This window comes from Candoia aspera, chromosome 12 (genome assembly GCF_035149785.1).
Source record: "Candoia aspera isolate rCanAsp1 chromosome 12, rCanAsp1.hap2, whole genome shotgun sequence".
NCBI classification, from domain to species: domain Eukaryota; kingdom Metazoa; phylum Chordata; class Lepidosauria; order Squamata; family Boidae; genus Candoia; species Candoia aspera.
The window spans coordinates 22,241,448-22,254,439 of NC_086164.1; positions in this window are offsets into that span (position 1 = coordinate 22,241,448).

Here is a 12,992-nt window from a genome sequence, read left to right on the forward strand (position 1 = left end):
CCTCCACCTTTGCCTTCGGGCATGCTGCCACTCTATGCCCCTCCTTACCACATCTCAGGCACAAGCCTTTGGCGTACCGCTTCTCCCGCTCCTCGTCCCAGGGTCGTTGTCCCTGTTTCCCCCCGGTGGTCGATGGGCGGCTGGGCTTCACCTCCCGCCCCGACTTGGCGGTCCTCCGCTGGGCAAAGATCTCCTGTGCATGTTCAGCCCTCCCCGCCAGCAGGATCCACTCATACAGCGTGTATGGGTCGTCCCTCCCCAGGGACCAGCGCAGCACCTCTGTATTCAAGCCATCCTTGAAGAGCTCGATAATGGTGGCTTGGGACCAGTCATCCACCTTCCCAGCTAGCGCTTTAAACTCCAAAGCATAATCGGCCACTGATCTGAACCCCTGCTTGAGTTCCTTCAGGGCTCGCTTTGCTCTCTCCTTTGCTAAGGGGTCCTCGAAGTGTTGCTTCAACGCCCAGAGGAACTCCTCGAGACTTTCCAGTTCGGGCGCCTCCGACTGGCACATCTGGACATACCAGTCTGCCACCCTCCCCTTCAGTTTGGTGGCAATGGTGATGATCCTTGCCTTTTCCGATTGGAAAAACGCCCCCCATTCTTCCATATAGGCTTTCGCGTTCGTCAGGAAGAACGAGAGTTTGGTCGGGTCCCCATCAAACTTGACAGGGAAGTCTCGCATGCCGCCTCCCGCCGCGCTGCGCCCCACCACCGGTGCTGCCGCGGCTTGTGTTCCCCTGGCTTGGGGCGGCACGGGGCCCCGGGGCGATCGCCCTGGCGATGCTGCGATTTCCATCCGGACCGACTGGTCCCCTTCGCGCCTCCGCACCACCCGTCGCCGTTCCGGGGACAGCCCCTGGGAAGAGGGGGTTGAATGCCTTTGGCTTGATTCTTCCCGGACCTCTCGCAACGAGGTCACATCCAAGCTCAGCTGTTTCAATATAGCCTCCAACGAATCCATTTTGGACTCCAACACTCGGATCCGATCCGGAGTGGGTGATCCCTCCGTTGGCTGCACCTGCACCACGTTGGGGGACAATGGGTATCTCTGCCTCCAGGAGGGACCCCCCGCTGCCGTGGCATCTCCTTGGGTCGTATCCCAGGTGAGCAGCTCGCCCGGAGAATTTACGGTGGTCTCTGGGGCCGTTTTCAGCCCCCCGGCTTCACTCTCCGACTCGGAGCTCGCCTCCTCTCGGGTGGCTGACAGCTCCCCACCTTGGGACGGTCGGCCGGACTGCCTCACGGTCGAGTCCGGTTCCCCTTCCTCCATCATCAGGATGTCGGGTTCAGTCATCGCGGGCTCTCTCCCTCACAGGGTTAGACGCTTGTCTTTCCTGGACAGGGGCCAGCGGAGTTAGGAACTTAGATTCTCAGCTTTATGTAATGGTTGCCCTAGCCCCAATTACTCAGACTCACAAGAGGCTGCTAAATGAAATCTGATTTATTTAGAGTACTAAAGACAGATACAAAGAAAGCTGAGAATGAGCAAAAGCGCGCCAAATACAAACTTAAACCCTTGGTGCAAACGTATCCCGCCTCCCTCGTAACAGCCCCGCCCGACACAGGTGCTAGCAATCGTCAGAGTTGCTAGCCTGGGAAAGTAACCTTGAGCGCAGTAGATAATACAAATACATTCCAAAGCAAAGCCAAAAGATAAACGTTCCCATCCTCCCGAGAAAGATGAAACACGCATCCAATTAATGACATGCGAAACGTTACGATGCATCAAAGACATTGAAACGGCGAACATGACAGCAAAGCACTTCTTGCCTGAAGTGGCACTGGGGGAGGGGGGCAGCCTGGCCTTGACCTCTGTAATCACACGCTCTTGGCACCCGCTTGGAACAAGGAGGGCTTGAAGAATGAAGTGAGAAGGAGCCCCCACTTTACCCCTCCCCCCAAAGCCAACAGTTCTGACATGACAGAAGTCCTTCAGGTCACCTTGAGAGGAGGGAAAAGGCATGTGGGCCTGTCCTCCTTCAGACCCTGTGCTCAGAAAAGGTATGACAAAAGAAAATCCAGGAAGTGGATCAAGGGGGCCAAAATTTGAGACGTTCATTGTTGCATCCCATTAAGAATGCAAATCATGGAGCAGGAAATTGACAGTGCCTGGCTTACAGCTCACTTACTTATATAGTGTAAGACTCGCAAAACCAAACATAATGGCCTTTCTCACACGTATACCTATTCTAGGGTTTACCTGCTCACAAGTGCACCTGAGCCACACTCCCGATTCATCCTGGTGAATCTGGCTGCTTGAAAAGGTTTTCACAGGTGTAGGCATTCAACTGGGCAAGGCAGCTATGAGCACTGGCCACCACACCCACCTTGCAGGTGATCGGGTTAAATTTGTGAAGACCTTTCCCAGCAGCTGGGCAAGCATGGTGTGGCTGTGGGCTCCTGCCCATTTCCACATCTTCTTTAACAGCTTTTATACTTCAGTCTGACCATCACTCTCTTTCTTAGGCTATGTTCCATGCTCCATAGACAGGAACTTTTCCTAGCATTCTGGCCTTGATGGAGCTCAGCTGGATGCCCTGCTTCCAAAGGGTGGCCACCAACCTCTGTGCTTGACTTCACTTTACCATGGAAGTAAAGGCTTCTAGAAAAAAACTAGACTGCTTTTGCAAAAGGCAGACAAACCATGCAATTATTCTGGAAGAATAAAAGGATACAAATGCTATAGTAAGAATCAACGTCCAGTCATTGAACCCTGGTCCACAGAGTCCACAGAAGTGAAAGATTACCATTTTTATTGCAAATTTCTTGCCTTATCTGTGGCGTGTGGCGTTCTGTAGCTTAACACAGAATCTGTCAAATTATCCTATTCTTAACATAGCAACATTCAGGCCACATGCAAGGAACTTGCTGTCTCTGCCCTGTGTGTGTGTGTATTGTGTGGGGGTGGGGGGAGCGATTTTAACACAGTCCAACCAGGCCATGCTATCGAAGAGTTAGAATTTGAGACCAGATACCTGGCTGTGTATTTTGGAAGACATTTTAAATCAAGATACTTTAAGGTCAACTTAGTGTATGAGTCAACATAATGTAAGTGTAACGGTTGCCTAATCCCAAACACTCAGTCTCACAAGCTCGGGCTTAAAGATAACTGATTTATTAAGGAATAGTATGCAAATACAGAGAAAGCTGAGAATGAGCAAAAGCGCACCAAATACAAACTTAAAAGCCTTGCCTGTGAGCAAGTTCCGCCCCATCCCTCGTCAGAGCGCTCCCCCTCCCAGGTGCTAGAAGCCGTTAGACGCGCCTGGGAAAGTAACCTTGAGCAGGAGCGCAAACCCAAACATACATTCCAAGCCCTCAAAACAACGGAGGGTGAAGGAATGGAAAAACCCCGGGTGAAGGAACACGGAACAGAAGATGACATGTGAAACGTTACAATGTTAGCAGCACATTGAAATGAGAACATGACATATTGCCCCCCCCAAAAAATTATGGAGCAGGTTTGTCAGGATAGGCAGAGTGGAATTGGGCTACCAGATGAGGGGAAAACACGTCTGGAGCAGCAACCCATTCAGGATGAGGGAAATGTTTCCAGCGGACGAGGTACTGTAAAGCGGAGCGCTGGCGTCGGGAGTCGAGGATGGACGTCACCTTGAAGTGTTGCTGGTTGTCGATCATGAGTGGAGGTGGTGGAATGGGTTGTGGATGCCAGCGGTCCGACGACAGGTAGGGCTTGAGTAAACTACAATGGAAAACAGGATGTAAACGTTTAAGGTTGTGGGGCAAATCAAGTTTAAACGTAACAGGGTTGAGTTGAGCGATAATTGGAAAAGGTCCGACAAATTTAGGGCCAAGTTTCTTAGAGGGTTGTGGGGATTTGAGAAACTTAGTTGATAAGTAAACTTTATCCCCGACAGCAAAGGATGGTTCTGGGGAACGCTTTGCATCGGCATGGCGTTTATAAGCAGCCTGGGCATGAAGGAGAGCCTGTTGAATATTAGACCAGGAGTCCTTGAGAGAGTCCGCCCAGTCAGCAAGGGAGGCTGGCAGCGGTTGTGGATGGGGAAGTTCAGGAATAGGAACAAACTCACGTCCAAAAACTGTTTTAAAAGGAACTTGACCAGTGGTTTGATGAACGGCATTGTTGTAAGCGACCTCAGCAAATGGGAGTAGGTCGACCCAATTGTCCTGTTGGTAGTTAACAAAAGCCCTGAGATATTGTTCCAGTGTAGAATTAACCGCCTCTGTAGATCCGTCCGTTTCCGGATGCCACGCGGTGGAAAGTGACTGTTTGGTACCCAAAAGTTTTAAAAATGCCCGCCAGAATTGTGACGTAAATTGTGTGCCTCTGTCACTCACCAAACGGGCGGGGATACCGTGGAGGCGGTACACGTGGATGAGGAAGAGGCGTGCCAGCTGTTGCGCGGTGGGGATAGAAGCGCATGGGATAAAGTGGGCTTGTTTGGAGAAAAAGTCTTTGACCACCCAAATGACAGTTTTGCGTTGACTAGGGGGTAGATCAATGATAAAGTCCATGGAAATGTCCTGCCAGGGGACAGATGGGGTGGCAACGGGTTGAAGGAGACCTTGGGGTTTGCCTGTTTTGCGCTTTATCGCGGCACACACAGGGCACGCAGTAACATATGCCTTGAGGTCTTTGAGTAAAGTTGGCCACCAGAATTGTCGGCGAACAAGGTGTAGAGTTTTTACATAGCCAAAATGTCCAGCCAGCTTGTCATCGTGGCAACGCTGGAGTACGGTTTTATGCATAGCATCGGGTATATAGAGGCGATCGTTGTGCCAGGCAAGATCGTCAGTGAAGGTTAAAGTGTTTCTATTGGTTTGTAACCAAGTATCTGTTTTAAAGTGGAAAAGCAACTGTTGTTGCAAATCGGATGGAATTGACAAGCGCGGCGAGCGGCTGGAAGGCAGAGCGGCTGGAGGTTGCGTTGATTGCGTTCGGGTCTGGCTGCGAGTCACCGCTGCCAAACTTAATTGTTTGTCGGTCCAGACTGTGCCTTGGACCGTTGGCCCTGGGCCAGCATCTTGGGGTCTGCGGGAGAGTGCATCAGCTAAAAAGTTTTTCTTGCCTGGTATAAATTTAAGGGTGAAGTCGAAGCGGCTGAAAAACTCAGCCCAGCGAAGCTGTTTGGGACTGAGTTTTCGACTGGTGCTTAGAGCTTCCAGGTTTTTATGGTCAGTCCAGACTTCAAAAGGGTTGGAAGTGCCTTCCAATAGGTGTCGCCATGTTTCTAAAGCCGTTTTTACAGCAAAAGCCTCTTTTTCCCAAACGTGCCATCTTCTCTCAGTTTCAGTGAATTTGTGAGAGAGGTAGGCACAGGGTTTTAAGGCGCCAGAGTGGTCAGATTGTAACAAGATTGCTCCTATGGAAAAATCAGAAGCATCGACTTGTACAACGAAGGGTTTAGAGGGGTTTGGATGCTGTAAAACTGGTTCTGTGGTAAAAATTTGTTTGAGCGCTTCGAACGCTTGCTGACAGGCAGGAGTCCATTTAAGGAGCGCGCCTGGGTTCTTTGAACGTCGCGTATCCCCCTGTCCTTTAGTTTTTAACAGTTCAGTAAGGGGGAGGGCAATTTCAGCAAAATTTTGGGCGAATGCCCGATAAAAATTAGCGAATCCAAGGAAACTTTGTAATTGTCTCCTGGTACTGGGAGGCTCCCATGCCACAATAGCTTCTACTTTTGCAGGGTCCATTTCAATGCCCTGAGCTGAAATTCGATAGCCTAGGTAATCAATTTGTGACTGATGAAATGCACATTTTGACAGTTTTGCGTACAACTCCGCTTTTTTCAATTTAGCCAGTACCTGACGCACCAAGTGGATATGTTCTGATATGGTTTCAGTATAAATCAATACATCATCCAAGTATACTAGTACCCCCTTAAATAAGTGGTCATGCAAGACCTCATTGATTAGTTGCATAAAGACCCCAGGTGCTCCGGATAACCCAAAGGGTAAGACCTTGTATTGGAAAGCTCCCAGAGGACAGTTAAATGCTGTTTTCCATTCATCCCCTTCCCTTATGCGAATCCGAAAATAGGCTTCTCTCAAATCCAGTTTTGAGAAAATTTTACCCCTGGCCAGATGTGATAACATATCTTTGATCAGGGGCAAAGGATATTTATTTAATATTGAGACCGCATTGAGCCCGCGGAAATCGGTACAAAGCCTTAATGACCCATCCTTTTTTGGCCTGAATAGGACAGGGGCTCCTACCGGGGAATTAGCAGGCTCAATGAAACCCCTAGCCAGGTTTTTGTCAATGAACTCCCTTAGCGTAGTGAGTTCTTTGGGAGACATGGGGTATATTTTTGGGTGAGGCAATTTCACGTTTGGTAAGAATTCAATGGCACAATCCGTTTTTCGGTGGGGTGGCAAGCGATCTGCTTCCTCTTCCCCAAATACCTCAGCAAAATCCTGATACTGATTGGGTAGTCCCTCAAGAGGTTGAAGCGTTTGCACAGTAGTATACGCTACCCCTCCACCCTCCATGTCTTCCAATAGGTCCTTTTCGGGTACTTTGTAAAATCCATCTGCAAAAGTCACAGTTCTATGCAGCCAGTTGATAAAAGGGTTTTGTTGCACAAACCAAGGCATCCCCAAGATTACCAGAGGACCCCCCACTGGAGCTACCACAAATGGCAACTTTTCCTGATGGGAGCCCATCTGCAAGGCGACCAGTCCCGTGGAATGATTGACTGCTTTCCCTCCCGCCATAGTTCCATCCAATTGGGTGAAGATCATAGGTCTTGGCAAAGGGAACGTGGGCAGTTCCAGAGCCGCTACGACATCAGGGTGCATAAGGGAACGGGAGCAACCCGAATCTAGCATGGCCCAAACTTCCACAGTTTTGGTTTTTGAGCTCAGTTTAACTTTAACAGTCAGTGTGGGGAAATTTCCACTCACCGAATCGTGGTTACGCCCGGTTTCTTCCACCTGCCCTAGGGCGCCCTTCAGGGCAGGTGGTAGGCTTTTCCCGCCGGCTGCTCGAATTGCAACTCTTCTTCCTCTTCTCCGAAGGGTAGTTCTGGGGGGTCCAGTTCTGCGACGGCTGCTTTCAGTTTTCGCGGTGGAGCAGGAGCAGGCGACTTTACCGTAGGTTTCGTCTGTCGTTCCTCTGGACGGCGTCTCGGGCACGACGTGGCTCGATGCCCTTCTTTCCCACATCTCAGGCACTGACCTTTGGAGAACCGTCGTTCCCTTTCCTCTTCCCAGGTTTTCGGTTTGGGGCGGCTGGCAAGTCCAGATGTGCGCGCTCCTCTAGCAAGACGCGATTGTCTAAGCTCTTTGGTATGGGCATAGGTTTGTAGGGCATTTTCTGCGCTGCCCGCCAACTGAATCCACCCATATAGCGTTTTGGGATCATCTCTTCCTAGTGCCCAGCGAAGGATTTCGGGTTCTAGCCCCTGTTTGAACATTTCAATTATTGTTGGCTCAGACCAGTCTTCCACTTTTCCTGCCAAAGCTTTAAATTCCAACGCATAATTGGCAACTGAGAGGGACCCTTGGTAGAGTTTCCGCAGGTCATTTTTAGCTGTTTCTTGGGCTAGAGGGTCTTCGAAATGCTGTTTAAGTGCCCACAAAAAGTCATCGAAGTCCTCTAACTCAGTTGCCTCAGCCTGGCATAGTTGCACATACCAATCAGCTGCCCTTCCTCTCAGTTTGTTGGCAATGAAATTGATCTTGCCATGTTCTGACCGAAAGTTCCGGCCCCAATCTTCTATATAATGCTTGGCATTAGTGATAAAGAAGGAGAGCGTTGTGGGATCCCCATCGAATTTCACTCCAAATGGTGGGAAGTTTCTTGCCAGCTCAGCTGGCTGTGGCGGTTCCGCGAATGTCAGCGTACGCCGAGCCCCCATGGGTGGTCGATCCCTAGGAGGTCTTGCCTCTCGCCCCCCCCCTTGACGGGCTGATCGAGTCTTGCTTCTCCCCCTGGTTGATAGGGTACTATGCCTGGGGTACTGTGACGGCTCTTCCTCCCAATCCTCCGGGGTGGGCTCTGCCTCTCTGGGTAGATCCTTAAGGATTGTCACTATTAAATCCATTTTATCCTCTAATGCCCTCATACGAGCTGGAGTGACCGGCTCTTCCGGGGGTTGGTTGGTTACCACCACCCTCGGTGACAAGGGGACTTCGGGCTCCCAGGACAATTGTGGAGACCCCCTCCCCGGTGCTCTTTCCATAACAGTTCTATGTTCACTCCTGAGGCTCTCCTGCATGGATATCAGCAGCTCATCTAGTTGGATATCCCGCAACTCCCGACGTGCTGCTCTTTGCGCTCTCAAGGTTAGCGCTGGCCGGATTCTGGCCGCCTCCCGCTCCTCCTCGCTTCCATCACTTGCGCGAAGCTGAGGTTCTGTCATCGCTAGCGTTCCCTCTTATCCAACGATTGGATGGGGCTAGCGGAAAATGGATGAAATGATTCTCAGCTTTATGTAACGGTTGCCTAATCCCAAACACTCAGTCTCACAAGCTCGGGCTTAAAGATAACTGATTTATTAAGGAATAGTATGCAAATACAGAGAAAGCTGAGAATGAGCAAAAGCGCGCCAAATACAAACTTAAAAGCCTTGCCTGTGAGCAAGTTCCGCCCCATCCCTCGTCAGAGCGCTCCCCCTCCCAGGTGCTAGAAGCCGTTAGACGCGCCTGGGAAAGTAACCTTGAGCAGGAGCGCAAACCCAAACATACATTCCAAGCCCTCAAAACAACAGAGGGTGAAGGAATGGAAAAACCCCGGGTGAAGGAACACGGAACAGAAGATGACATGTGAAACGTTACAATGTTAGCAGCACATTGAAATGAGAACATGACAGTAAGTTAATGTAAACTTAGTGTAAGGTCAACTTAGTGTATGAGTGAAAGTATACAACCAGCAAAAATACAGTAGGCAGGCTATAGGCGTGGATGTAAGAACCCGAAAAAGCTTCCCTGGATGAAGGCAGGGTCCAATGCTTGCTTCTCATGTGCTCAAGCTGGTGGCTCCCTCCCTCTGCGTGGCAGCTGCCCCCCTCCCTAGCCATCCCACCTGGCTCGCTTATTTGTGGCATGTCCCCTCTCGACCGGATTACAGAGATGTGCTTTCTGTGAGGTGGCCTCTGAAGGCAGTCCAGAACCTGCAGCTGATCTGGAGCAGCCACATGGCCTTGGTCTGGAGCCAGAGGGTTGGGGCAAGTAGGCTCTATCCTGATTCTGCTCCCCAGCAGTCTCTGTCTGGACTGGCAGTCCTGCCTGGCAGTCCACTTCTCATGAGAAAAAGAGCCCCCTCAGTGGTGAAGGGCGATTGGCCTGGGTCAGTAAACCATCTGTGTGGACCCAGCTGATACTTACAAAGCAGGAAAGATGGAGCAGTGTTGCAGGTCCTGGCCTGGAGGTGCATCCAGCTTCTTTGGGGTGGTTCTTTTCCTCAGCTAAGCTCAGATCCTTCCTCAAGAGTGCTGCCCACCGATGTGAGCACAGGCGGCACTGAGGGAGGACAGCACATTGTGGCACATGAAGCAAGACAACTGCTTGATCTCCTGGGAACAGTCTAGCAGGTCAGCCCAGATTATATCTGTGTGATCTGAAGGTGCTGTCAGTTGGGGGTAACATCTGATGTCTCCACCAGTTTGGAATCCATCTTGTTCCTTGAGAGTCACCTGAGGCAGAAGCAGAGGCCAAAGGAAGCCCAGGAGAACATGTGCCCATAGAGCTGTAGGAAAGCCTTCAGGAGAAGGCTACCCATTGGAAAAAAAAGGCAGAGTTCAGCTCTAAACTTCATTAGAAGTTGGGAGATAAACTTTTAAAGCAAGCCCTGCCCAGAAGAAAGCCCTCTTCCCGGTGGCCTGTAACACAGTGCAATCATGCTGCAGTACGACAGCCCTAGCCTTCCCTCTCGGCCCTGAGATGCTGGTCTTGCCGCAGGCCCTCCTTTTTTGAGTGGCAGCTTCAGTCAAGTGTTTCTCAGCCTCTGCAACTTTTAGGACATGTGGACTCCAACTCCCAGAAGGTTGCTGAGGTTGAGAAACTCTGGTCTAAGTGAGGCACCTTTGTGGTTGTTCCTGAGAGAGAGGAGGGGCGGTTTTGTGCTCTAACCCTTCAACAGTATCCCGAAATGCCTGCCGCCTGGGTGGCAGCCCTGCTCTTCCTCGGGGCCATGTCTAGGAAATACGGAGGGAGGCTAAACTGGGCTTTGGCAGCTTCAAGCACTCCCTGAAGTAAGAAAAGTGGTGGCTGCCCGGCTGCTGATCAGTGCCATTTCCCCCATTCTCACTTTGCCTGGTGCCTTCCCTCATCCATCTTCAACTCATGCTATTTTAAGTTGGGAGGTGGCCAACTGGGCCTGGGGATGCAGACTAACCAACAAGCCAGCACGGAGGAGACAGATGCGGTCCCAAAGTCAGGCACCTGTCCCCTGCAGGGCATGGTCCTGACAGGCTGCCGTGTTTTCTGATGGCTGGGGACGGGCTAGTGGGGAGGCTGGGAATGCCAAGGAGAAAACTGATTGCCTGGCTCTAAGGAGCGGCCCCTTCACCTACAGGGAGGTCTTTCAACCATGTCGCAGATCAGGTGTGACTAAGGCAGCGAAGGCACTGGATCTCGGGGCCGCAGGGGTTATGCCAGCATGAATGGGGGGGATGGCACTGCCACTCGGCAGAGCTACAGAGACCCGCCACCACTCTGTGGAACCAGCAAAGGTGACTAGAACCCAGTGAATGGAGGGCAGAGAAGGAGGACTGGCGGCTTGTTTGGGGGGCTGCTTTGGAGGAGGGCTGGAGCATGGCCACGTGGGTGAAGCTGTCTCCCGGCCAGTGGGGCGTTTGCTGGCTGGCTGAGCACCCAGCCTGAAGTGACGGCTGGCTCCTCGGCAGGTCGCAGGTCAATCCTCAGCCCCATCCCAGTCAGCACCTTTTGGAAAGAGGAGAGTCCTCTGTGCCCGGCATTCAGGGTTCTGCTGTGCCCCCCTTTCACAATGAAACAGAGTTCCCGCAGATCTTGCAGTGTCTGTTTCCTGACCAGGCCTACCTCAATGGGCTGACAGCTTGGGAGCTCATAAAACAGGAGGGCAATTAGGAACAGGCCATTTTTTTTAGGGATCTTAGCTGGGAATGAAAGCCAGACACACACGAAGAGACAAAGCAGCTAAGGGAGTGTGGTGACTATGTGAGGAAGCCAGGGCTGCAAGTATGACCTGGGAGCTCAGCCCCTGGTTTCCAGGGGAACAGACTGTTGGAGTTTGTGCAGAGTGCTGGAAAGCATTTGGCCCAAGAGATCAAAAAGAAGACACCAGGCATTTCAACAAAAATAATTGTATTTAAAGAAAAACATAGAACATAAATAGTTCCTCATCCAGAGCCTGGATGGGCTCAAAAGCTTCTTAAATACAAAAGAGCATATTTTCAAGTACCTGCACACCCAAGTGTGCTGAGCAGAAGAGCTGCTGCTAAGCTGAAACTGAAACAGAAACCACTGGCAAGTTCCAGGCAAGTTCCCCAACCATGCAGGCAGCTTTTTCTTATTTGGTCATTCAACACTTAACCTTTTCCACACCCCAACCTGAGGACAATTAAGCCTGACCTGTTCACCCTGCTGACACTTAAGAAATGATTTGTTACCATGGCAACCAGTCTTTGAGTCTCCTTAGTCTAAGCAGAAACAAACAATACCAACACAGACTTGGGGATTTGTGCTTGAGGCAATGAGCTCCTAGCCATCAGGGAACAAGGCTGTTCCCATGGAATCAGGGCTGACTGGAGAGACTTAGAGGGTGAGGAAATTCCTGGGTGGGGGGAATGTCACATCCAGAAGGTAGACAGGAGCTACCCAGAGATTCAAAGCTGCCGAGAGCTTGTGGAGATGTTTGTGCCTCCTGAGAAAGAAGCAAGAGGCCTTGGTCCAGGGGCAGCTCCTCCCTTCTCCACCTCTCCCCTCAGAGCCCCTGCCTGGTGCCCGGTTGCCACCCCAGCCCTTTCCTGCTCTGCAGTTGTGCCCCCTTCCATCTCTGCCTTGTCCTTGATGGACGGCAGCCTATTTGCTTCCTCAGTTTCCCTATTGGTGGTTCCAGGAGCTATCAAAGTCCACTAAAGTCCTCCTGCATGTGCCCCCAGGAGCCCCACCTGGAAATTACAGGACCAGGGAACTCTGGAATTGCCTCCCCTGGCAGATTGATCTGCCTCTTGGGTGTGTTATAAGAAGAATTCAGAAACTTATGTTTATGCCTAGGCCATCCCTGCACAGAATCTTTATGCATCAGCTTGTCCTGTGGTTTTTATGCTGATCCTTTTTCTTTCTTATTGTGTGTTGATTGTTTTAGTGCTTGATGATATTTACCATTTTTGCTTCTGTATTTGCTTATTTGTGTTGAGTGGCTTGATGTTGATCACCAAGGGTTGGGTTTATTGGGAGCCTGCAGTTTCCTTGCATAACAGATAAACAATGCCACCCCCCTACCCATCCCCCCTTCAGCAGTCTGTTCCTGACACCAAAAAAAGTAGGACATCCCTCAGATTCGGCAGGTCTCATGCAGGCTCTTTTTACCGATTTTTAAGAGAGTCAATCAGACAGCCTCCTAATTTGCTTGCATAATGAAAACATAATTGTTCCTGCTGTTCAAATGTACTGATTCTCTAATGGATTGGGGGTGGGGGTGACTAGGGAGGAGTGGAAAAGCACCATCAATCATGGAGGATCCCTGCATTGAAGTGAAGCAGATGATGAGAGCAGTTTCCTCTTCCCATTTGAAAAGGGAAGCCCTAAATATTGTGCCCTAAATATTGGCAGCTTTCTGCACAACGCTTCCCACAGCTTCAGTTTTGCTGAGTGTTCTTCCCTTGGGGCACATCAATCACAGGTACACTTTCTCCTGTGTACATTTAAGATACTTTTTAAATGCAGAGACAAGTTCATAAGAGTAAAAACTCGAGAACAGCTTGGGAGGTGCACAGCTTTCCTCCAGGGTCAACACATATCATTTGGGTCATCATCTCCTGGGTTTGAAGACGATCTAAATCCTGTTTGCATATAATCTG